The sequence below is a fragment of the Dipodomys merriami genome, unplaced genomic scaffold, assembly GCF_024711535.1.
Source record: "Dipodomys merriami isolate MVZ:Mamm:240054 unplaced genomic scaffold, mDipMer1.0.p SCAF_1188, whole genome shotgun sequence".
In the NCBI taxonomy this organism is placed as follows: domain Eukaryota; kingdom Metazoa; phylum Chordata; class Mammalia; order Rodentia; family Heteromyidae; genus Dipodomys; species Dipodomys merriami.
Window position 1 is genome coordinate 27,121 of NW_027202480.1, and position 27,120 is coordinate 54,240.

Below are 27,120 nucleotides of genomic sequence, written 5' to 3' on the forward strand. Positions count from 1 at the left end.
CAACAACTAGTATATGTATGAGACAAACAGAAAAGGTCAGATAAGTTGACGTTAAGTGAAATGACCCCAAAATAAGGATGCAAATGTTTTTTTTTCTTTCTTTCTAGTGTTTCTAACTTATTTATATGTTGATTTCTTTGTTGGTTTGTATGTCTTTCCCCCACGTTATAACCCTTGCTTTCACTGAACTTGATGTTGTTATAATTTGTGAAGGGGAAGGGAAAAACAAATTGTTTAAATTGGGATATGGGTGGACCCATTGCAACAATGAGATATACAAGTCATGTGGGATAATGAACTTTACAACTTTGGCGAGGGGGGCATGAGATGGGCGGGGGGTGTGAGATGGGAAGGGATGGGAAGTGGAAACAAAGGATGGGGCAACAATGCTTGATAAAAAATGTACTCACTACCTTTCCCATATAATTGTAACCCCTCTGTACATTATTTTCACAATAAAACCAAAAAAGAAAGCAGAAATACTCACAAGGAGTTGGGGGGAAAGGTACCCTACACAATATTGGCAATTAAGTGAAACAGTGTAGCCCCAAAAGAAATCAGTGTGGAAGTTCCACACAAGAAATCCTACATATACTCCTGAAGAAATGTAAATCATCCCTACAGTAGAGCTATCTGCACACACATTTTTTTCAGCAGGATTCAAAATAATCACATTCCAGAATTGGCCACCACAGGCAGAATAGTGTGTAAAACTATTATTGCCAATTAACAATAAAAAAAATCTGGGACTATACCTGTGCACCAAGTGGCAGAGTACCAGACTTGATGAAAAAAAGCCAATCAAGTGATTATGGCCCTAGGTTCAATTCTCAGAACTGGCAAATACACACACACACACACACACACACACACACACACACACACACACACACACAAACACACACACAAAATCAATGCTTACTATATTTTTTAGCCAAGCTTCTTATTCACCTTATATCCATGTACCTATGACAGAGCTAAATATAATGGGAAAGCAATATTTATAATGATAAATTCTATTGAAGAACACCATTTCTTTTTCTTGTTTTGTTTTATTTATATGGTCACTGGGTTTGAACTCACAGCCTGAGTGCTGTCCCTGATCTTTTTAGCTCAAGGTTTGTGCTCTACAACTTAGCTACAGTGCCACTTCCAGTTTTGTGGTAGTTCATTGGAGATAAAGAATCTCAAGGAATCAGAAATCTACACACTGATTTCTAACTGCAATTCTCAGATTTCAACTTCCTGAATTGGTAGAATTAGAGGCCCAATCCACCAATGCCGGGCTAGAATCTGATTATTTTCACCACTGCTCATTGGAACAGTTCAATTCTTTTTACTCCAGAACACTTGCCAAGCATAATTCTCTCTGGATGGCAATCGAGCAAATAGAGAGGCGCCAGTAGCTCACACCTGTAAATCCTAGCTATTGAAAAGTCTGAGACCTGAGGGTAGTGTTCAAAGCCAGTCAGGGCAGGAAAATCTGGGGGACTTTTAGTCCCAATTAACACAAAAAATCCATATGTTCAGCTGTGATGCAAGCAGTAGAGCTCTACCTTGATCAAATAACTCAGGGATAGACCTCAGGCCCTGAGTTCAAGCACAAGGATGTAGCAAATCCTGGGTCCCTCCAGATCAGGCAGGTAGCCAACCATGGCATGGGATCCACATCATTTCCATCTCCAACTTGTTGGTCAGACTCCTGTGAGTCCCTTGTCCAAGGTGCTGGCTGTAGGATCTGGTCCCTGAGAGGCTTCCATTGAACTTCTCTATAGTTCATGGTCCACTTTACATAATGAAGACTGCTGCCAAATAGGTGTGTGTGTGTGTGTGTGTGTGTGTGTGTGTGTGTGTGTGTGTGTGTGTGTGTGTGTGTGTGTGTGTTTGTGTGTGTGTGTGAACAGCACATTATAATTAACATTATGTCATAATATTCTTATGAGAATTGTGTGCTTAACCCATGTGAAAAAAACTAACTAGTACCAAAATACCCAAAAAGGACCAGCTGATATTAGTACCAGTTATGGGTTAGTATTAACACTAGCATTAGTATAAATCAGAGCACATAGAAGGACCCATCTGATCTACCAGTTGAAAATTCAAGAATCATTTCCTCCTCTGCTGCATCTCAGGCAGTCAAAGACAAATCTTTTCAACAGACTTGGGGAAGAAGGAGTTAACTCCATCTGTAAGGCCCAAAAGAATCCCCATGCTGATAAATGAGTACTATCACACACACACACACACACACACACACACACACACACACACACACACACACACACACACACACACACACACACTCACTTGTAGGTCCAGCAGTATTCTCAAGCATCTCCCCTGATCTGTGTACTCTATACAGCAAAGGCTAGAATTCGGTGGAAATAGGAGCAAAGCACCTTGTACACACTTCACCAGCTGTTAGACTGGTCTTCCACTGCCCAGTAATAGATGGATGTAATCTTTGTTGCTCTGCTCTGAGCTGCAGGAAAAGTGTCTTGCCTTGGGAGGACAGTGAAGGGATTAGTGTATCTACACAGGTAATATGAGGAGTCCTGCATCAGGAAAATACCTCTTTTAAGTGCTAGTTTATTAGAAAGCTTTGAGCACACTTGGCCAGTACTAACATATATTCATGTATTCTCCTTATTTTATTTAAATAAAAATCAATATTTATGAACTCTCATTTCTCCTTGGTTCTTCTGGTATATTCCTGTCATGTCTAATGCTTCACTTTAAAGCTTCATTCCCTCTTCTCTCTGGTGAACTTTCGTGAGAGTTATCAAGTAATTTTCTTATTTAATGCAACCAAGACGATGCTGATGAAGAAAACAGTGTTACCTTCAGGTTAGCTTAAATATCTGCTTTGATAAAGGAAGATGAGGGTCTTACAACCTTCATGCCAAAGGTACTGCCTCTGGAGATAGGGAATTGCATTTCCTCTGCCTTCCTAGCATCCAGGGTAACCTCTGGTCTCCCAGTAAAGGAATTCCTTTCTAAGAAAAAAAAACATTCCAACAAATTGCAGAAGGCCAGCAATCCACATTATTTCTGCTTAAGAACACTTCTCCTACCATATACTGATGATTCACACCCATATCCCTAGCCATTCAAGAGTCTGAGAGCAGAGGATCTCGGTTCAAAGATTTCTGGGGCAAGAACAGTCCATGAAACTGAAACTTTTATCTCATTCACCACAAAAAGCCAGTAGGAGAGTGATGGGCCAAGCGGTACAGGACCACCCTTGAACAAGAGCTCATGGACAGTGCCCAGTCCTGGAGTTCAAGCATAATGCACACACAAACACACAGAGACACAGACACAGACACACACACACACACACACACACACACACACACACACACACACACACAAAAGCTCGAAGTGGAGATGAGGCTCAATACTATAAGTTTAGTCTCTTTTTTTGTATTTTTTATTTTAAAAATCCTTGTTAGAGGGGTTGGTTACAGTTACATGAGCAAGGAACTGATTACATTTCCTATTGAGCATTGTTGCCTCCTCCTTTGTTTTCCACCTACCATCCCTTCCCTCCCACATCCACAACTAACCTCCCCACCCCCCACCCCCACCAAACTTGTAAAGTTCATTTTCAACTTAGTGTTTTGAACATCTTATTGTTACACTGGGTCAACCCACATGTGCAAAAACACAAAGTTTAGTCTTACGTGAAATTTTTTACTAAGGGAAAATGTCAATGCCCAGATTTCAATCCAGAATATCAATACACATTTTTTAAAAAGACTACTTTTGATAAGCTTACCAGACATAACTGATTCTCTTCTTTTTATGATACTGAGGTTTGAACTCAGGGCCTCATGTTTTCTAGATACACACTCTAATATTGAGCCACAGCTGTAATTTTTGCACTGTTTTTTAGACAGGGTCGCATTTCCTGCTCAGGTATTCAACTGGATTTCAGTCATCTTACTTTCCTCTGCAACTATTGCTGGGATGAGAGGTGCACACCACTATGCACAGCTTCTTCTGTTCAGATAAGGTCTCACAGAATTCTGCCTGGGTTGACCTGAAAACATAATTTTTGCAGTCTCAGACTCCCAAAAAGCTAAGATTATAAGTGCAGATCACTAAGCTCACCTTATTGAAGCCCTAGATTCAATCACCAATACAAAAATTGAAAATAAAAATAAATTCAAATGGAAAGACAGTATGGTAAGAGCAGGGAAAAGGGATGGAGTAATGATCCTGGGCAGCTCCTGACGTTCAATCTGATGGCTTTATTTACCAACATTGGAGAAGAAAATGAAACGATGTAACAAGAGAACCCTACATGCTTTTCCTTAGCAACCAGACAATCCTGCCTGTCTTTTCTCATTTATGCCAGAGCCAAAGGACTCAGTAGACCACGAGTAAGGAAGGAAGTTAGAGATGTGTAAGATGAAAAAGAACAAGCCCTGGACATGTTGGAAATCAAGACAGCCTCTGGAACCTTAGAACTGTTAAGTATTTCAGACACTAGTATTCCAAAGAAACCAAATGTTCAGAGAGAAGGCCAAGATATGCTCTGAGGTGTATAGATTTCCTTATTCAAAGAACACACAGACCTCCCAATGACACAATCCTCCCTGCCAACAGTAGTCTTTCACAGTGAGTCTCAGGGATTAAACCAACTGCCCTTTTCTACCCACCAGACACCAGCCCACATCCTGAGAGCACTGACAGCAGGGAGAGAGGGTTCATCCCTATAGCAACCCAAGAATGAAGCTCAGAGGACCACACCTAATTACATAATGTACTCAGACCTCATAAAGTTCCAACAGCTGCCCGAAGGTGTCTTTAGCTCTTCAAAAGGATCATGCTGTGATGCCTAGCTTTACAGCCCAAACTTCCCACCCAGTATTAGCCCTGTTGAATGGCATACAAGCCAATTAGGGCTCTCTGATAAATTTCCTAAAATAATCAGGCTCATTGCCAGCATCCAGTCACTTGTCCTCTGGTGACAAAGCCTCAAGACCATTCAAGACAGAAGCAGCCATCACCTCAACTCCACCTGCCATGGGCAGTTCAGAAATCCTTACTCTTTTGCTCTCACAGGCTCGGTTTAATTTTGGGATAATCTCACCAACACTGTCTCCTAATATCACTGTCCCCAAGGGCTGACACCCCTATCCAAGCAAATAGTCAAACAAGCTGGAGGTGTCCTCTTTGGGGAGGACAGACCAGCCATTCATGAGACCATTTCCAGGGGCTTCCCATCCCCCAGAAGCCTTGGATGGGTCATCTGCTCCCTCCAGCCGCAAGCCTACCACTCTTCCCAGACCCAAACTGACCACAGTATCCTTTAATAAGCTGGAAACTCATCTCCAAGTTTGGAAAGCTGCTGTCCCCAAACTCTTTGGCTGAGATGGTAGGCAGCTTCTTGTGCATTCAGGTGGCCCAAGTTGAACCTGCAAAGCCATCCAGCAAGGTTTATCCTACCAGCCTCATCCCTTGTTCCCTTGCCAACCTGGACAGCCCTGCTCCTTCCAGCTCCATTGCCCACCCTGTCTTTAGGGTGCCTCTGAGCGTAGTTTCTGCTTCCTGAACTTGCCCACATATTCTGAAAAGTGCACAGAGAAGCCTTAGGCATCTATTGGGCTCCAGAAGTCAGATCACAGGGAGACTTCTGCATCTCCCAGTCTTGCTCCTAGCACAGTCATCAATGGAGCAGTGCCCCCATGATCCAACGCAGACCTCTTACTTGGGTAAAAAAAGACCCTGTGCTTGTATCGCCCACAGTCAGCAGTCAGCAGTCCTGGCACATGGGCATCTACTGAGGCCACCCCAGTAGCTATGGGGGCTCTGACATCAAGACAGAGGCAGGCACACCCAAGCAGGCTGACGTTGGAGCAGCTCCTCTTCCTGGTGCAGGCATGGTGGCCTTTGAAGCAGAACATGACAGTTCACACACTAGAAGATCACAGTACACACTCTAAAAACTTGGTAAGCAATGGCCCTGTGCTCAGAGACCTGACAGAGGCAGGAAATCAGAGAGAGATAGAGAGGGAGACAGACAGAGAGACAGAGAGACAGAGAGACAGAGAGACAGAGAGAGAGAGAGAGAGAGAGAGAGAGAGAGAGAGAGAGAGAGAGAGAGAGAGAGAGAGAGAGAGAGAGAGAGAGAGAGAGAGAGAGAGAGAGACTCTAGGCTATCTCTGATTTGGGTTTCAATATCCTTGCCGAGAAATGCATATTTTCACCATGAAATAAAAAGGAAAACTGCTAACTCTAACTCTGACGGAGTAGCTGGGATCAATCTAGACTTCCTAACATAAACAATCACAGAAGTGGAAGTTATGTGAAAAATAAATATATGTATATATAAAATAAATATGTAGACATATATGTATATTCACATATATAATGTGAATATGTAATGTATGTATAATTTATTATGTATATATGTATAACGTACAGGGAGAAAAAAAAATACATAGTGTTTGACAGAATAATGACCAAAACGTTCCCAAATTTGATTGAAAGAATGAACCCTTCTATGCAGGAATCTAGCAGCTTAAAGAAGTCAATTAATGTAAGTACACAGGTCCACACTAAGCCATTCTAATTAAACAGTCAAAGACAGAATACCTCCCAAAGCACAGACACACAACTCATCACACACAAGTGATCTTCAACAATGTTATAACAATTTCTTATCAGAAACTAGATTAACTATTAGCAAGGGCAACAAATTTAAGGTGCTAAGAGGACATATCTAATAGCCACCTTTCTTATTTTATTTTATTTTTTAGTGTGAAAATACTGTACAGAGTGGTTCCAATTACATGGGCAAGATGAGTACATTTCTTATCAAGCATTGTAGCCTCCTCCTTTGTTTCCCCTTCCCATCCATTCCCATCCTCCCCCTGCCCCCCACCCAATTCTCCCTGCTTACCCCCCACCCCGCACCAAAGTTTTAAAGTTCATTTTTTGACATAATGACTTGTATATCTCATTGTTGCAATGGTTCCACCTATATCCCTATTAACCTTTCTAACAAATATATATCCTTTCTCCAAATGTGAGAGATGAGCTAAGTACCTAACAATGGTTCAGGAATATAATCTTAGCTACTCAGGAAGGTGAAGATTGTGGCTCAAAGCCAGCCTGGACCTTGTCCCCTCAAGAGCAAGTTGTAGGAAAGCTACCCTTGAGTTGGATGGAGTCCTTTTCGCTTTGTCATTGCTGGAACAAGATATAAGATAAGGTGACCATCAAGAATGGAGGCTATTGTCTAGTGTCTCCACGGATGCAATTTATGAGACTCAGGAGTTTTCCAGAAGGTCAGAGGATTTTGACCACTGATGTAGTGGTTTCAGGAATGGCATAATAGTGACCAGAGCAACCACAAGCCCACATGGAGTCTTAGCAACAGTCTTTGAAGACTATAAGCTAGAGTATCAATGCTGGCAAGCTATGATTGGTCCACTTTTTCTCTGACCTCACTGGCTCAGACTTTGATTGGTCCATTTCCTCTATGATGTCACTATGCCTGGCTGTGATAGCTCCATTTTGAGATGTCATGCAAGGTATATATGAAGCCAATGTGCTCCAACCTATGTCTTTTAACACCTCTGGGAGCTCTTGATTGGTGACCTGCTGGACTGACTCAAAGCTAAATTCGTGATTTTTTTGGTTGGGGAGGTGAGTTGTCGTTTGGATTTTGGTGTTTCTTTTTATTTTTTTCTGAGGTTTCCATTATTTTATTTAGTTAATTTTAGATAGACTTGCTACCTGCCATCATAGCAGAAGGATGGAAGAATACAAAGAATCCTCCTCCAGATCCTTGAAGAAGGATATCATCAAACAATAAAAGATGAAAGAGCTCATCAACCATGGTACCAATGGACAAGTGAGGCTATCCCATCCTTGCCTCACACACATGAAAGTGGCAGTTAAAATATTCCTGAAGGGAGAGTCCTCCAGTCATCAGTTAAAGAATGAGGTGGTCATTTTTAAGACGGTATGGCACAAACACATCAACAGGTTGTACCAGGTGATGGAGAAGGAAGAGTATGTGTATTTCATCATGGAATTGGCCAGTAGGGGATACCTCCTGGGGTGGATCTGAAGATCCTGCCACCTATATGAGGATGAAACCAAGAGGCTCTTCACACAAATTGAAAGTGCTGTTCACTGCCCATACCAGAACAGAATCACAAACTGAAACATTAAGTACAACAACATCCTGTTGCATACCAAAGGCAATATCAAGGTCAGTGGTTTGATCTGAGCATCTGGTTCACCCTGGGGCAGTTGCTATCGAATGTATTTGCTGCTGAGCTATTCCACCACCTAAATTTTCCTGGAAGAAAGAAATGATTGCTGGGTGTCGCTGGCTTACACTTGTAAGCCTAACTATTCAGGAGTCTGAGATCTGAGGATCATGGTTCAAAGCCAGCCGTGGCTGGCTTTACCCTCTGATCAAACTCATACTGATACCAAAGACTAATTTGAGGAGGAGATGGCAGTGGATAGAGGTGGCTAGCAAAATAGTTACCACTCTTGTCAGAACAAGCTGCTGAATGTGGACCCAGGAACAGAGCAGTTCAGGACAAAGGGGAGGAGAGGGCTGAGAGATATCAAAGATAACTTGACTTGAAAGCCAGAAAGCCTCTTATTGAGATGGGAGAGATTTGTAGGTGGTCTACTAAAAGAAAGGGTTGTAAATGGGATCCACAAATGGAAATGAAAACCCTATTTGCCCAGAAAACCCCAAGAAGACAGGTAAATCAACTGCCTTAGGTTTCCTCAGGAGGGATTCCAGCCAAGGGACATCTTGTACTGCAGTGTAAACTGAATGTTGTAGTTATCAAAGCATGTAATTTTTGTGGATTGTATCAATTCCTTCCATATACAAAACTACTTGAATTACTCTTGAACTACACCCTAGTCTTTAAAAATATAGTTTGTTTAATTTTATTCCGTTATTCTTTAAGATGCAGTCTCATCATGTAGCCAAGTCAACTTCATAATTCTGCTGCCTTGTCTCCCAAGTTTTGGGTTAACAGCTGTGTACCTCTATGTCATGCATCATCCTATTGTCTGTACATTTCCTTAAGTTTTAATACTTTATTTTATCCCTTGGCAGGACTACAGTTTTGATTGAGAGGCTGGTGCTGGGCAAGCAAGTGCTCTACCCCTTGACACCTGCCCCCAGCCCTTGCTCTTCATTTTACTTTAAATAAGCTCTTATTGTACTATTTTGCTTGGGTCAGCATCAGACTGTGATTGTAAGGTTTTTCCTGCTGGGAACCTTTTTTTGTGCTTTCATATATTTTGTAAATATAATTTTTCAGCCGAGGGCCAGTGGCTCACACCTATAATCTTAGCTAGTCAGGAGGCTGAGATCTGAGGATTGTGGTTCAAAGCCAGCCCACGGAGGAACATTCGTGAGACTCTTATCTCCAATAAACCACTAGAAAACAGGAAGTAGCACTGTGGCTCAAACAGTATAGCACTCGCCTTGAGATGAAGAGCACAGGGACAGCGCACAAGCCCAGAGTTCAAGCCCCACGACCGACAAAAAATAAAATAAATCAAAAATAACTTTTTATCTTATTAAAATGAAGCTACACATAGGTGTTACCTTTATATAAGTCATTTTAAAATCCAAAGCCTTATTTTAAAAGAGTAAAAATGCATAAAATCACTAAAAGTTATCTCTAGAAAAAAATGACTACCAGATTAAATGTTTTTGGATTCTGGGTCAGTAGCATTTGGTATTGTTCTCACTTCAGCTCTAGACAATGCTACATAGTTCCAGGGCTGCATGGCCTAAATAAAAACAAGTAAAAAGTAAAAAACAAAAATGATCCTTTAGAGCACAGTTGTGGAAGATTTGAAATACTTTTGTACATTTTATTGACCATTTGTACATTTCTGTGCTGATGAAAAGTGATGTAGAAATTTTGGTAGAATTTGACACATTCTTCTAACGTAACATAGAATTCCACATTACACAGCAATTCCATTTCTCATTGCATAACCAAAACAACAAAAGAAAAAAAAACTAATAGCTCATATACCAATGATAACAGCAAAGTTCAGAATAGTCAGAAGTTGGAAATACCTGGCGTGTCTATAAGATGAACAAGTTTATAAAATATTAGGTATACATAAATGGATTATGACTTATCCACAAAAAGGCTGCAATTAATATATATCTGTCACAGATGGATACAAAAATAATCTACTATTTATGTGAAACATATTGATTAAACTATTTCATAAGAGAAAATCTAAGATTAAAATTTCTGGGACAGGACATTGGAATTATCATTACTCTATGATTGTGTGGATTCCATCAGTATCTAAAAGACAGTTCACAAATAGAGGTAATTGTTACAATGCAGTGTGGATATAATTAATCTCACTGAATTTTATACTTACCTATCAAGTATGAGGCCCTGTGTTCAACCTCCAACACATCCAAAAAATGCTAAATCTTCCTTCTGTTACCTACCTTCAGTGGTAGGTCCTTTTCTACTCTTTTGATTATATTCCTCTGAGGATCTCTCGTGGATCTCTGATGTTTAGTTATTCTTTAGAGGAAATCCATTATTTGAATATTAATTTTGAGTTTTAAAGGAAACCTCGTATATTAAAATGAGGGAAATGCCTGCAGTTCTAACTCAAGAGGCTAAATCAGGAAGATCCTTACACAGTCAAGGATGCATAGGTAGGTCATGTCTAAATCCCCATGGTAGATGCTGAAAGTGCAGGGACAATTATTTGTAAGCAATTACAAGTGAGAGATAAGTTTCTGATCACATTATAATATGGTCATGTCAGCTTGTAGTTAATATTTACATGAATTTTAAATTTTTTCCTATTTCCTTTACTCAGTATGTCATTTTGAAACTTCGTACTTACTCATTTGCCACATTTACAAAGAAACATAATTTTCCTTAGCATCATATTAAACATGGTTTTTGATTTTTTTTCTATATTACACCTACTATTATTTATTTTTGAAAGTTTTTTTTCTGCCTGTAAGGACTGGCCACTGTCTCAGAGGTTTTGCTTAGTTCTGCCAATTGAGCCACAGCTCAACTTCCAGCTTCATTCATTTGAAAAGTCTCATGCAATGCTCTGCACAACTAAGGAGGCTGAAATCTGAGGATCCTGGTTTGAAGCCAGTCTGAGCAGCAAAGTCTGAGATTCTTATCTCCAAATAATCACCAAAAAACTGTGGGTAGTAGAACTATAGCCTTGAGTAAAACAGGGCAATTCAAGCTCTAGTACTGGTAATTACATGAACAAGTCTCATGGACTTTTTTCCTTGGGCTGGCTTTGCACTGCAGCCCTTAGATTTCAGTCTCCTGGGTAGTTAGGATTTACAGACATGAGCAACCAACCACTGACTTATTTTAATATTGCTGTTTTTGTTTTTCTTTTTGTTGTTCCTGGGGCTTAAGCTCTGGGCTTTGGGTGCTGTCCCTGTGCTCTTCAGCTCAAAGCAAGCACTCTACCACTGGAGCCACAGAACCACTTCCAGTTTTCTGGTGGTTTACTGGAGATAAGAGTCTCATGAACTTTCCTACTCCGGTTGACTTTGAACTATGATCTTCATATCTCAGCTTCCTGAGTAGCTAGGATTACAGGCTAGTGCCACCAGTGCCCTTCTGTTTCTTAGCTTTTTGACCCAAGGATGATGTTATACAACTTCAACCACAGCTCCACTTCTAGCTTAGTTTTGCTTATTGGACATAAACTTCTAATATATATTTCTGGGTAGAATGGCTTCAAACCTCAAATTTCAATCCTCAAATTTCAGCTTTCTGAGGTGCTCCAATTATACACATTAACCACAAACCCATCGGTATTTGAAAATATTAATATGTTTTCCCCCTTTTGTCTTTTTAAATTTTTTCTTGTTTTTAATTTTTGTATATGTGCTAGCCCTGGGGCTACAAATCAGGGCCTGGATACAATGCCAGAGCTTTCTCTTCAAGACTAGTGGCTTACCACATGAGCCAAAGTGTACCATGTGGCTATACTTGTTTTGTCTTAGTGCTTGAACTAAAGCTCTGGGTGCTGTCCTAGAAAGTGATTTTCCAGTTTGCATTCGGGTCACAGCTCAATTCCAGGTTTTCTTCAATTCTTGATAGTTAATAGATGAGTCTTATGCAAAGCCCAGCACGAATTATTTGGCTAAAATCTGAGGATCATGGTTCAAACCTACTAGGGCAGAAAAGCCCATGAGACTCTTAGCTCCAATCAATCACTGAAAAGCTGAGAGTAGTAGAGCTCTATCCTCGAACAAAACAGAATAAGTTCAAGCCTCATGATGGTACACAGATGCGAAAACAAAGCCTCATGGACTTTCTTGCATGGGCTAGCGTTGAACAATGATTCTCATATTTCAATATTTCTTCATCCTCTTTCTGAAAATTTTATTGGTTCTGTGGTTTGACCTCTGATTCTGGGGCCTATATCGTACATTTTACACTCAAGGGTGGTGCTTTACCATCTCTGCAACAGCTCAAGGCTTTGTGCTGTGTAGCTGGAGATAAGAATCTCAAGCACATTCTTTCCCAGGCTGACTTGACACTGCAATCCTCAGTTGTCAGCCTCTTGTGTAGTGAGGATTACACATATGACCAGCAACATTTGGGTCATTTTAAATCTTTAATATGTGCTTGCTTCCACCTTCTTTTCTTATTCGTTTTTCATTTTTGCTTGTCCGGGGAGTAGAAATTGAAGCTCAGATGCTGTCTCACGACATACATGGGACCAACCATAACATTTTGCTTTTGGGGGGAGGTTAAATGGAGAGAAGAGAATCATGTAGAGCTAGGCCAGATTCAGGAGGCTGAAAATTGAGGAGAGTCCATGACACTCTTTTCTCCAATTAACCACTACAATCTGAGAGTAGTCTATCATTGAGCAAAATAGTGCAAGTTCAAGCACCAGGACTGGCACACACACACAACACACACACACACACACACACACACACACACACACACACACACACACACACACACACACACACACACACACACACACATCTTATGAACACCTAAACCTGAGCTGAGCTTTAAACAGTATCCTTAAATTTCAGCCTGAGTATGTAGAATGAAAGATATGAGCCACCAATGATTGGCTGATTGACACCTCTGTTACTTGTTCTTTCTTCTCTCCTTCTATCCTTCTTTTCATTTATTTCATTATTTTTGTGTTTATTGGTCTTGGAGATCGAACTCATGCAAGGCCTGGCCTGATTCAGGAGGCTGAAATCTGGCCATCATGGTTTGAAAGCGGCCTGCACAGGAAAATCCATGAAACTCTTATTTCCAATCAACCAACAAAAACCTATACCCAGTATGGCGCCACACACAAAACAGTCTCCTGAAATTTCATGATTAGGTTTGCCTTTACACAGGATCTTAAATTTTAGCGACTTGCATTTCTAGAATTACAGACATGAGCCGACAGTCTTAAGTTCTCTACTTCCAACCAGTTAATTTTTTATTGTGATACTGAGGCTTGATCTGTGATCCAGGGCACTGTTTCACAGGTTTTTCTCAAGGCTGGTGCTTTATAACTACAACCACAGCTTCATTTCTGCTGTTTGTTGCTGGTTATTTGGAGAATTAGGCACTTCCCTGTCCAGGCTGGCTGTAAACAACCACCTTCCTTCAGATTTCAGGCTTGTGAGTCACTAAGATTACACATATTGAGCAAAAACTCATGCATGGCTCATTTTGAAATTTTAATTGGATTTTCTCACACCGTTTTTTTTCCTAGTCCTAGCCCAGGCCTTGGGCACTGTCCCTGAACTTCTGTTACTCCAGGTGAGAATTGTACTACTTGAGCCACAGTGCCACTTCCAGTCTTTTCTATTTATGAGGTACTGAGGAAACACAGCCAGGTATTTAAGCATGCTAGGCAAGCACTGTATCACTAAGCCACATTCCCAGCAATTCTTACAACTTTTTATTTGTATTTTTGTTTCTATGTATGCTGGTCCTGGGTCTACAAATCAGCCCAGGTGCAGCCCCAGAGGTTTTAATTGAAGACTAGCACACCAAGACATGAGCTACAGCACAACTTGTGGCTATTTTGTTTTGTTTTGTTATAAGTAGCTACTTAGATTTGATTCCAGGAATTCTCCTACCTGGGCTGGCTTTCAAATGTGATCCTCAGATTTGAGTCTCCCAAGTGGATACCATCAAAGGTGTTTGCCACCTATGCTTAGCTCATTTTAAACTCTGAAATTGGCTCTTTCTTCTCCTATATTCTCTACATTTATTTATTTTATTCTTTGTGTGTGTGGGGGTCCTGAAGTTAATATCAAGGTCTGGGTGCTGTCCCATAAATTATTTTCTCATTTCTGCCATTGGAGCTACAGCTCAATCACCAGGTTATATTTTTCTTCCTTTTGATGCTTAATTGGAGATAAGAATCTCATGTAAAGCCCAGAAAGACATAGAAGGCTGAAACCTGAGGATTGAAGTTGAAGCCATCCTGGGCAGGAAAGTCCATGAGACTCTTTTCATCAACTACCAAGATGCTGGGAGTGGTAGAGCTCCTACATGAATTCAAGCCACAGGTTGGCACACAAAGAAAAAAAGCCCCATGAACTTTCCTGATTGGGCTGGCCTTTAAGTGGTATCTTCAGACTTCAGCCTCTTGAATAGCTAAAATGATAAGCAGGAACCATCAGACCCAAGCTTATATTTAAATCTCAAATGGTCATTTCTGCTCTTCTTTCAGTTTTGTTTTTGGCCAACTTTGGGCTGAATTATATACCTGGGTACTGTTTCCCAGGTTTTTCATGGAATTTCAGTAATTTACAACTACTATCACACCTTCATTTCCAGCTTTTGCTGGGTAGTTGGAGAAAAGAATTTCAGCATGTTCCTCCCCAGGCTGGCTTTGAGCTGTGATCCTCATTTTTCAACTTTCTGAGTAGCTAGGAATACACAAATAAACCAACAACCGTGGCTCATTTTGAAATTATTTTCACTTTCTCCCATCTTTTATAATTTGTGCTCTTTTTTTCTTTCTTTTTGTAGGTGTCTATGCTAGGGCTTCAGCACCAGGGCATGTGTGTTGTCCCAGAGCTTTCTGTTTAAGACTAGCATTCTACCACATGTGCCAGAGCACAGCTCGTGGCATATTTTTGGTGGCAAATGAGACATAAGAGTATCATGGATTCTTCTACCTGGGCTGATCTTCAACTGTCCTAAGATTTCATCCTCCTGAGTAGCTGATAGAACATCAGTGAGCTACCAATGCTTGATTTATTTAAACCTCTGTCATTTGATCTTCCTTCTGCACTTCTACCCTCCTATTGTTTAATTATTCTGTGATTGTCCCGGGGCTTGAATTCATGACCTGGTTGCTATCCCAGAATGTGATTGCCCAATTCTGCCACTTGAGCCATAACTCAATTCCAAGGTTTTTCTCTTTTCTTTTTGACAATTAATTGGACATAATAGTCTGAGTCAAATATCATGAATCAAGCCAGCCTTGGAAAGAAAGTCCATGAGATTATGACCTCCAATTAACCACTGAAAAGCTGGGAGTGGTAGAGCTCTAGCCTTGACCAAACCAGCACAAGTTCAAGGATGGCACATACAAGCCACAGGATGGCACAGAGATGCACACACACAGAGAAAATCTTATGGATTTTCTTACTTGTGTTAGCTTTGTACTGTGATCCTCAGATTTCAGTCTCTCTTTTTCCACTCTCCTTTTTATTTATTGTGTTTTATTTGTAAATTTTAGTGGTCCTGCAGCTTGACCTCTGGCACTGGAGACTGTTTCTGAGCTTTTTAACTAAAGGCTGCTGCTTTACCACCTTGAGTCCAGCTCAGGGCTTTGTGCTAGATAGCTGGAATAAGCATCTCAAGCATGTTCATGCCCAGGCTGACTTGATACCACAATCCTCAGAGGACCAACAAACCTTGTGTCATTTAAAAATTTTAATATTTGCTTGCCTCTACCTGCTTTGCTTTATTCTTTTTTTTGCATGTGTGTGATGTTCCTGGTCTACAAATTGGGCTCTTATTCTGTCCCAGAAGTTTTTATTCAATGCTATCCTCTATTACATGAGTCACACCATAATTTTTGGCCCTTTTTTGGGAGGTGATTAATTACACACAATAGTTTCATGGACTCTCCTGCCTGGGCTGGCCTGAACCATCATCCTCAGAGTTCAGCCTCTTGAATAGCAAATAGAACATGTATGAACCACCAATGCTTGGCTCATTTAAGCCTTTGTCACTCGCTCTTCCTTGGTTACTTCTACTCTTCTTTTTTCTTCTGTGCATGTCCTGGTGCTTGAATTCAGGATCTAGGTGCCGTCCCAGAAAATATTTCCCCAGTTCTGCAACTTAAGCCATAGCTCAACTTCCAGCTAAATCAGGTGGCTAAAATCTGAGGCCCATGTTTCAAAGCCAGCATGGGCAGGAAAGTCCATGACACTTTCATCTCCAAGTCACCACCCAAAATCTGGGAATGCTAGGGCATTAGCCAAAGGATTGTACAGAAACACACACATCACACATACAAACACACACACACACACACACACACACACACACACACACACACACACACACAAATATACACACCTATACACAAGCTTGCCGGGACTTTGCTTCTTGGCTGACCTTGAAACTTGATCCTGAGATTTCTGCCTCTTGAGAAGGAGTACAGCCATTATCACCAAGCACCAGGCTTATGTTTAAATATACAGTTGCCCTTTCTTCTCCTACAAATTTTTAGCACTAGAAATTGATCTCTGGGACAACATACAGGTTAATTTTTAGCTTTTTCACCAAATACAATGCTTTACAACTACAATCATATCTACACTGGGTAGTTGGGAATGAGTTTCATGTACTTTTTTGGCCAGTCTTTCTTTGAACCTTGAATATCTAGGAATAAACATATGAACCAAAATGCATGCTCATCTTGAAACTTTACATTTCTCTTTACCCATCATTTTTAGTATGTGCTTTTTTGTTTTTTTGAAATGTGTGTATAGGATTTCAACTTAGGGATTAGATGCTGTTCCAAGCTTTCTGTTTTAAACTACCACTCAACTGCACGAGCCAAAGTACAAATTGTAGCTTATTTTTGGTGCAAATTAGATCTATGAGTCTCATGAACTCTCCTACGTGGGCTGGTCATGAAGCGTGATCCTTAGATTTCATGCTCCTGAGTACCTCTTATACCATGTGTGAGCAAACAATTTTAGATTCATTTCAACCACTGTCACTGACTTTTTTTTCGTACTTGTATCCTCCTTTTCTTTTATTTCTTCTCTGCTTGTCCTGCAGCTAGAACTCAGGGTCTGGGTGCTTTTTCCCAGTTCTGCCAGTTGAACTACAAGTAAATTCCAGGTTTTTATTTTTTTGTTTTTGTTTTTCATTAGAAATGAGTATCATGTAGAGCCAGACCAGATTCATGAGGCTACAAACAGGAGCAAAGTTTATACCAGTCTGGGCAGGAAAGTCCCTGATATCTCCAATTATAACCACTTAAAAGCTGAGATTAGTAGAGCCTTGAAAAAAAATGTACAAGTTCAAGCAGCAGGACTCACTCACACACACACACACACACACACACACACACACACACACACACACACACACACACACACGTCTTATGAACTTTCCTAGTTCGTTGGGCCTTTAAATATTATCCTCAGATTTTAGCTTCCTGAGTAACTAGAATTACAGTTATGAGCCACCAATGATTTGTTGATTGGCTAATTGAAGCCACGGTTATTGGTTCTTGTCTTCTCCTACCCTTCTTTACCTTTATTCATTTCATTGTTTTGTGTGTGCTGGTGTTGGAGCTAGAACTCATGCAAGGACTGTCCTGTTTCAGAAGGCTGAAGTCTGATCATCATGGTTCTAAGCCATCCTGAGATGGAAAGTCTAAGAGCCTTACCTCCAATTAAGTGCCAAAAACCTGGGCGTAGTATAGTTCTAGCACCAGGATGGCCCAGAAAAAACTGTTTGCTAGACTTTCCTGCTGGGGTTGGCCTTTGCACTGGATCCCCATATTTCAGCCTCCTGAGGTTCTAGAATTACAGGCATGGGTCACCAGCCCCAGATTCTCTGCTTATTACCATTTTTTGTGATCCTGAGGCTGGATCTCTGAGCCACGGCAGTGTTTCATAGCTGTCTCACTCAAGGCTGGTGCTTTACAACTCCAATCACAGCTTCATTTCTGTTTTTTCTGTTTTTTTTTTTTTTTTTGCTGGTGATTTGATGATGAGACACCATAACCCTCAAATTTCATCTATCTTAGAATGTAGGATTACACACATGAAACAAAATCTCATGGCTCATTTTGAAAATTTAATTGGATTTTTCCAATATATTTTTAATTTCTATTTTTTATTTCCATAGATATGCTCAGCTTGGGGCTATAAATCAGAGCCTAGGTATTGTCCCAGTAATTTTTTTTTCGTCTATCTTATTTTATTTTCTTCTTTTTATTTTGAAAATACGGTACGCAGGGCTTACAATTAATTACATAAGCAAGGTAATGAGTATATTCTTATCAAGCAATTTTGCCTCCTTTGTTTGCTCTTGCCATCCCTTTCCATCTCTCCACCCCACCGCTGTCCCCCTGACACCCTGCACCAAAGTGGTAAAAATTTTTTCAACATAATGTCTTATTCATCTCATTGATTGTTGCAATGGGTTCAGCTGTATCCTTATTTTTATATTTATTTATTTATTGCCAGTTGTGGGGCCTGAACTCTGGGCCTGGGAACTTTCCTTCAGCTCTTCAGCTTGAGGCTAAAGCCGTACCACTTGTGCTACAGTGCCACTTCCGGCTTTTCATGCTTATGTGGTGCTATGGAATTAAACCCAGGCCTCGTGCATGCAAGACAAGCACTCTCCCACTCAGTCACCTTCCCAGCCCCATCCAAGTACATTTTTAATACTAGCCTTCTAATGTGTAAGCCACAGCACAATTTGGAGCTTTTTAAATAAAACTGTAGTTGGCTAATTAGAGTTGAGTCCATGGGCTCCCCTGCCTTGGCTGGCCTTGAACACTGATCCTCAGATGTGAGACGCTTGTGTAAGTACAATAACAAGTGTAAGCTACCTCAGTTTTGTTCATTTTCAACTCTGAAATTGGCTCTCCCTTTTTTTCTTATACCTTTGATTTCATTTATTTATTTTATTCTTGTGTGTGCTGGTTCTGGAGTTTGATCTCAAGGTGTGGGTGCTGTCCCAGAAATCATTGTCTCATTTCTGCCATTAGAGCCACAGCTCAACCTCCAGGATTTTTTCTCTACTTTTTGGTGGTTCATTGGAAATAAGAGTCTCATGCAAAGCACAGAATGTATCAGGAAGCTGAAATCTGTGGATCACAGTTTGAAGCCAGCCTACACAGAAAATTCCATGAGACTCTTTACCTCCAATTAGCTGATAGTGATTCCACCAATAAGCTGAGATTGATAGAACTCCAGCCTTGAGTAAAGTAAAACAAATTCAATCCTCATGACTGGCTCACACAAAAATGGCCAATGGACTATCCTTCTTGGGCTTGCCTTTAAAAGGTATTTTCTGACTTTAGCCTCCTATGTAGTTAATATAACATGTGTTAGCCACCAGTGATGGATTAATTTAAAACTCTGTCATTGTCTATTCCTTCTCTTCTTCTACACTTCTTTATATCTTTTGTGCTGGTACTGAGGCTTGAACTTGGGGCCTTGGTGTTCATCTTTTTATGTCCTTTTTATAACTTGTTTCAGTTCTGTTGTTCTAATGTTTCATTTGTTTATGTTCCTTTATATATCTCATATAAGTAAATTTTTATATCTCACAAAAATAACTTTATCTTTGTACTGGTGGCTCATACCTGTAATCTGACTCAGGAGCCTGACAGCAAGGATCACAGTTTGAAGCCAGCACAGGCAGAAAAGTCTAGGAAGTTCTTATTTCCACTACATTACTAAATGTAGTAGAAGTAGAGGTATGAATCAAGTAGTAAATTGCTTGCATTGAGCAAAAGAACTCAGAGCTCTGGCTTCAAGTTACATCCTCTGGACTGGCACAAAAAGAAAACTTTCATTAGCTTATATTATACTAGGATTACTGGTGTGAGAAGACCTTCCTTGTTTTAAGAACCAAATTTTGCACAGCTGCCACTTTTGATCTTTTCCCTAGGAACTTTTATGCTTGTTTTTTCCTTGCCTTATATTTACATTCCACTAATGGCATTCTTATTTTTTGTTTGGAGACACAATTCAATAATTCAATGACATATCAGAAAAGGCATGTCTTGAATTTTTCTTTATTTTAAATAGGAAAGGGTAATGCTAAGTCTCAATCCAGCAGAGAGTGAATGAAAGTTTGATTATAGAGCTGTTAAATGTATTCCTGGACTGGGAAGCCTGCCATTTTAGGTGCTTTGGTGGATGGGTCTTCCTACAGCTTCACAATAAACTTCTATGATGTTACAGCCAACTTTGCCATCACAACGGATAGGTGTCAGCCACTGATCTCAGCTTTATGTGGACTTAGATACACAAGGAGGAAAAAAATAATTAGAAAAATATTACTATTAACCACAAGACCACAGCTGGATGAGCTTTCCTAACTGAATTCTGAGATTACATGAGCAGAGCAGGTTCATCTCCTCACAAGGCTACTAAGCACAAAGGACCAGGCACTGTTGTAGGCAACTGGAGAAACAGATGAGAATACAGCTGCAAATGGCCTACTCCATGCAAATTTCATGCTGAAGGAGAAAACCAGAAATCACAATGATGATGTCAATGAATCAGAAGGATGTTGATGTGGGGAGACAGCTTCACATTGAGGATGGGAGGAAGAGACATATGATCTAACAGTAGGGAACATCCATGCAATTACTGCTTTTCCACTCTGTCTCCAATCTCAATCCCAGATCTCATTCTTCTGAGTAGCAAATTATAGGTATGAGGCACCTGCAGTCAGCTCTTTGATATAAATATCTATAATCAAAGTTTTCTAAGTTTCTTGGAAGATTTTTGAAAGGAAGGTTCAAAATTAAATATATTTTGTGTCCTAAATATGCTTTTCATTATCTTCTAATTATTTGAATATGAGCTGTCTTCCTCACTTTTGGGAAAAATCAAGACAGTTGTTTTCATTGTTCAAATCCTGGGGAGGGAAGGAAAATCACAGCTTCTTTGCCAAAGTAGAAATTAATAGTCATTTGAACTTACCAGTTTTGCCAAATGTCTTGTTCTTGATGGGTTTTTTATCTTCAACAATGTTAGATGAATGAAATTATAAATGGGAGAAAAGCAACCATGTAGTAGCAAGTTTATCAAAATGATATATATAAGCTGTTCACTTTCTATCCAATGAAATGCCACAAACATTAAAAAAAAAGTTGAATAAAAACTTGGAGCTTCTTCCTCTTTAAACACATTTGGATTTTTGTTTTGTTTTGTTTTGTTTTTTGTTGGTTGTGGGGATTGAACTCTGGGCCTGAGGGCAGTCCCTCAGCTATTCAGCACAAGGAAACACTCTACACTTGAGCCACAGCACTACTTCTATTGTTCTGATGGCTATTTAGAGATAAGCCTCACGGAGTTTGCTGCCCAGGCTGACTTTGAACTGCAGTCCTCAGATCTCAGCCTCCTGAGTAGCTAGAAATAGAGACATGAGCCACCAGCACCTGGCCAAAGTTGTATGTTTTTTCAGTTTTGCTAGCTTGAATGATTATCAAGGAAAAAATAAAAACTAAAATTGTTAGTGTGTGGTAAAAAATTGCAATAGTTTTATCATGCAGGATAGTGAAATATTTAACATTACATATTTGAGAAATTGTAGCTGATTAGCTTTTACTGTTTTAAAATAATAAAATATATTAAATTTTTTGTAGACACTGAAGTCTGAGTTCAGAACTTATACTTGTTGGCAGGCACTCTCCTATGTGAGCCACATCCTTCTGATCATTTTTTAATCCATCATTAAATAATTTGAAGCTCACAAATTTTCTTTTATTAAGATTAAGTAAAATAAGCCTAAACTCTTGCCTTTTGAGTAACAGAAGAAATCTTAATATCTAGAATGTATAGACTAAAAAATGAAATACCCTACGAACAAATAATCTTATCAATAAATAGGCAAGTGAATTCACTAGATCGTTCCCAAAAACAGATAGGTGTCTATGTAATACATTTTACTAATCAAGGAAATGCAAATCAAATCTATGTTGAAGTTCCATGTCTGCATAATCAGAATGCTTATTAAAAAAGAAAACAGAAATACTTGCAAGGACGTAGGGAAAGATACCCTATACAATGTTGGCAATTAAGTGAATCAGTGCTGGCCCAACAGAAACCAGTGTGGAAGTTCCACCCAAGGAATCCTACATATATACCTGAAGAAATGTAAGTCAGCCTTATAGTAGAGCTATCTGCACATACATTTTTGATTTCATGATTCAAAATAATCACATTCCAGAATTGGCCTCCATGGGCAGAAAAGTATGCAAAACTCTTATCTCCAAATAACAATTAAAAAATCTGGGAGTAGAACTGTGGACCAAGTGGCAGAGTACCAGCCTTGATGGAAAAAATCCAATCAAGAGATTAAGGCCTTAGGTTCAAGCCTCAGTAATGGCAAACACACGCACACACGCACCCGCACATGCACGCGCGCGCGCGCGCGCGCGCACACACACACACACACAAACAATGCTTCCTTTATTTTTAACCAAGTTTCTAAATACCCTAAGATTCATGTACCTATGACAGAGCTAAATATAATGGGAAAGCGGAATTTATAATGATAAACTTCTACTGATGAACCCAGGTCTTTTTTCTTGTTTTGTTTTGTTTTTGTGGTCATCGGACTTGAAGTCACAGCCTGAGTGCTGTACCTGAGCGATTTTGCTCAAGTTTGGTGCTCTACCACTTATCTACTGTGCCACTTCTGGGTTTGTGGTAGTTCGTTAAAGATAGTCTCAAGGTCTCTGTCCTCCACACACTGATTGCTATTTGCAATTCTTATATTTCACCTTCCTGAATTGGTAGAATTAGATAAATGTTGGGCTAGAACCTGAATATTTTCACCACTGCTTATTGGAAGAGTTCAATTCTTTTTACTTCAGAACACTTGCCAAGCACAGTTCTCTCTGTACGGCAATCAAGTAAATATAGAGGCACCAGTAGCTCACACCTGTAAATCCTAACTACTGAGATTCGAGGCCAGTGTTCAAAGCCAGCCCAGACAGGAGAATCTGGGAGACATTTATCCCCAATTAGCCACAAGAAATGACATATGTTGAGCTGTGGCTCAAGCAGTAGAGCTCTACCTTGATCAAATAACTCAGCAATAAATATCAGACCCTGAGTTCAAGGCTCAAGACCAGTGCACATTCACAGAAACACAATTTTATAACATAGTTCTAAAACCTAGCAAGGTGCCATCCTAATCCCTTAATGTCATGCTTTGCTATGAGAATTAGAAAAGTCTAGCCTCTGGCATGGGTTGCAGTCCATGCTGGTAAACAGCATCTAGAGAGAGTAATTAGCTCAGAGCCCGTGGGACTGGCCCAGACCAGAAGAAGGAGTGAGGTGGTGCAGACACATGGCCCCTACTCCCCAACTCACCCAGACCGAAAGCAGCAGTGAGGTGACAGGCACGCAATTCCCACACACCCAGACCTGAAGCAGGATTGAGGAAACGTAGGCACATGGTTCCCACTCACACAGACCAGAAGCGCGATTGAGGTGAGAAGGGCACTGGCCCGACTTATCCAGCCAGGAAGCAGTAATGATGTGGTGCAGGCACATGGCCCCTACCCACCCAGACCAGAATCAGCGGTGAGGTGACACACGCACCACAGCCCCTACTCCCCTACTCATGCAGACAAGAAGCAAGAGTGATGTCACACAGACACTGGGCCCTCACTCCCCCAGACTGGAAACAGGAGAGAGGTAACACAGGCACAAAGACCCCCATCACCTAGACTGGAAGCAGGAGTGAGGTGACCTGGGCATGAAGCCCCCACTCACCCAGAACAGAAGCAGGAGTGAGTTAGTACAGGCACATGGCCCCTACCCACCAAGACTGGAAGCAGTAGTGTAGTGACACAGGTAGGCAGTTTCGACTAATCCAGCCAGGATGCAGAAATGAGGTGACGGTCTCATGCCACACCAGAGGTGCCTAGAATTCTATGGTGGCCCCATTTTCTCCCATCCTTTGTGAAGGGCTGCTGGGTTCCATGATGCACTCCGGAGGTCAAGGGGCTAGAGACAAGGATGCTGCTGCCATCCCCCAACTGGTACTGCAGCGATGGTAGCAAACAATAAGTTCTAATTCACAGAATATATACTATGAACTATTAGTGTCTTCAGGTACTGTGCGCCAATTGCTAGTCAATTAATTTTATAGTTGCCAATGTCTAAGCATTCACTGACGTGTAAATACACTGGAATGGAAATCCTAATATCACTGATGTCTTTTAATTTCTAGGAATGATGATTTTGAACTGGCGCTTTCTGAAAAGAAGGTGAGGGAACATGGACCCAACTATTCAAGAGTGCCTCAGGGTGACACTATATTGGCCCAAGAATGAGTTGGCACAGTTGGTATCCAGTTATTTTGGATAAGTCTTTTGGGTCATACGTTCTCTTTGGCCTTGAAGAGTCTTAGGCTTCTCTTTGTAGACACAGAAGATGAGAAAGTAATTGCCAAGGCTTATATAGTCAGGAGCTATTTACTTTCTGCTCTTCTGAGGTGGCATCTCACTACATAGCCAGGACAGCCTTGTACTTAATATGCTTCTGATTCAGCATGGCAAGTGATGGAATTACAGGTTTATCATACCATGCCCAGCTATCTCTCATGGCCCATTTGAAATAGAAAAACCATGACCTTTGTTCTGTATCTACTAACAAACTTGTGCAAAGATCAAATAACATACAACCCGTAGTTAAGAATATAGACTCAGGGAGGAGTTCCAGGAAGATGGTGGAGGAGAAGCTGGAGGCTAAAAAAGCATTCACATAGCAGTTTTAGAGTTCCAGTGAACAGTCCTAAGCCAGAGAATCACACCAAGTGTGCTATCACAGGACAGATAGTTAGGCCAGAGAGGGAAAATCCAGGCAAGGAGACAGATCTGAGCATTTGCAGTCAGCCACCACTGCAGCAGCAGTGGTGGCAGTGGCGTCTGTACCCGCCATACCTGAAACACAGAGAGTCTGGGAATAAGGAGCCAGTCGCGGTGGTGAGTGGATTCTACTCAACACCAGCAAGAACCGACAGGAACAGACATCTTCATCCTGCAGTTCCCAGGTCAGAGACGACCCAGGAACCATGACTCGGGCGTGAGTAGAAGCCAAACGTCCTCACCCCTTCTCAGGGAACAGAGGAGGGATGCCACACACACCCCCCCCCCAGTACCGGAGATCTTCATCTTGGATACTGACAAAGCTCGGCGGAGCTGCTAGCTCTAACTGAGGCCTTGGAAGAAAACTAGAGTCATTTAGCAGGTCACAAGAACCTAATGTGACCTGCTAGACTCAGCTCCACCCAGGGAAAAGTCACCCAGCTCGGGCGCCAGCCCCAAGAGTGGCTTTCTTCACTGGGTAATCAGAACCAGAGGCTACCCCTCCCTTTAGCAGCCTTGACAATCCATTGAAATTCTGTAAACATATACCCTGAGAGCTCCAGGCTGGGCTCTGTGAGTTTCTCACAAACTAGCCCCCAGGAAAAGCTACTGTTTGCTGAAAGGCCTCAACTCTACCCAGAACCTAGCCTCAACACAGCATCTCCAAACTTGAGGAAAAAGCCATCTCTTTATTTAATGATACTCAAAGCAGATCTCCCTCCCATTGAAATAACCTAGGAGTAGGATCACAAAATCCTGGGTAAATCAAAGCATTTTTCTGCGTGTTCAAACAAACTGACTCAAGAAACCAACCAAGCCACAGGAAAATCAAATACCACAAGCTGACCAGAGACTCCAACAAGAGGCTGGCTATGGATACAAGGGAGATACAGGATTTCCCCCACCCCTCCCAAAAAAATCAAAGAACTTTTTTTTTCTTTTTTTTTTTTGTACCTTTTATAAAAAATTTTTTTCAAAACTTTTTTTAAATTTTTAATTTTTTGAAAAACATTGTTTTCTAGTAACTTTTTTTTCCTCTTATAATTTTTATTTTAGGGGTATTTGTGTGTGTACGTTTGTTTTTTTCTTTAAATTTTTTTTTTGTTTACCTCTACTGAACTTCTGATCTTTTTTTCTTTTTTTCTTATCCTTTTCACCTTTTCTTCTCTTTCTTTCTTCTTTATGTGACTTAATTGTTGTTCTGCATATCCTCAGATAAACCGGTAGTTGATTATTAGACCTTATCCCCCATTGTGTACACACTTAATCTACAAATTTATTACTCAATTCGAAACATCTTAGACTTAAATTCTTTAATAGCAGTACTACCTCTTTATACCTATATAATATTTTAAGTATTTTTATTTTTAAGTTTTTCACATCTCCTTTATATCCCTCCCCTTCTCTCATTATATTCATGTTCTTCATTGAATATTTTGTTTTCCTATATGCATAATATTTTTAATTTTAACTTTTGTTTTTTTTCTGGTCTCTATTTTTTCCCTTTCTCTTTATTCTTTTTTTTCTCTCTCTACTGTCATCCTATCCAAACTATTTCCTGCTTTGAGATTAGGACTTAGTTAACTCTCCCTGTGCCTTCCCACATCATTCTATTCCTATTTTTTACCCACATCTCTCCCTAACCCTAATAATTTCTGGTTTACCAAATTCTTTGTTGTTTGTAGCACATTAATATATCGTTGTTTGATGTTGAATAGATGTATCTGTTGAACTAGATTGTATCTGCAGAATATTGACTGTGCAAATACAGACTCTGGTTGATGTTTGCCTTAAGGTAGTGTTCTTTCACAAAACGTGATATTTTCATCCCAAATGGGCAGAGTAAGCCGGAAAAACACAAGAAAAATGGCAAGTCCTTGTATCTCAATTCCCACTCATGATAATCACGGAACAGAACAGATAATGAATAATCCAGAGGAGAATTCCCAAATAGCTCTACAAACACTGCTGGCAAACATGATAAATGAAAAGATCTTGAAC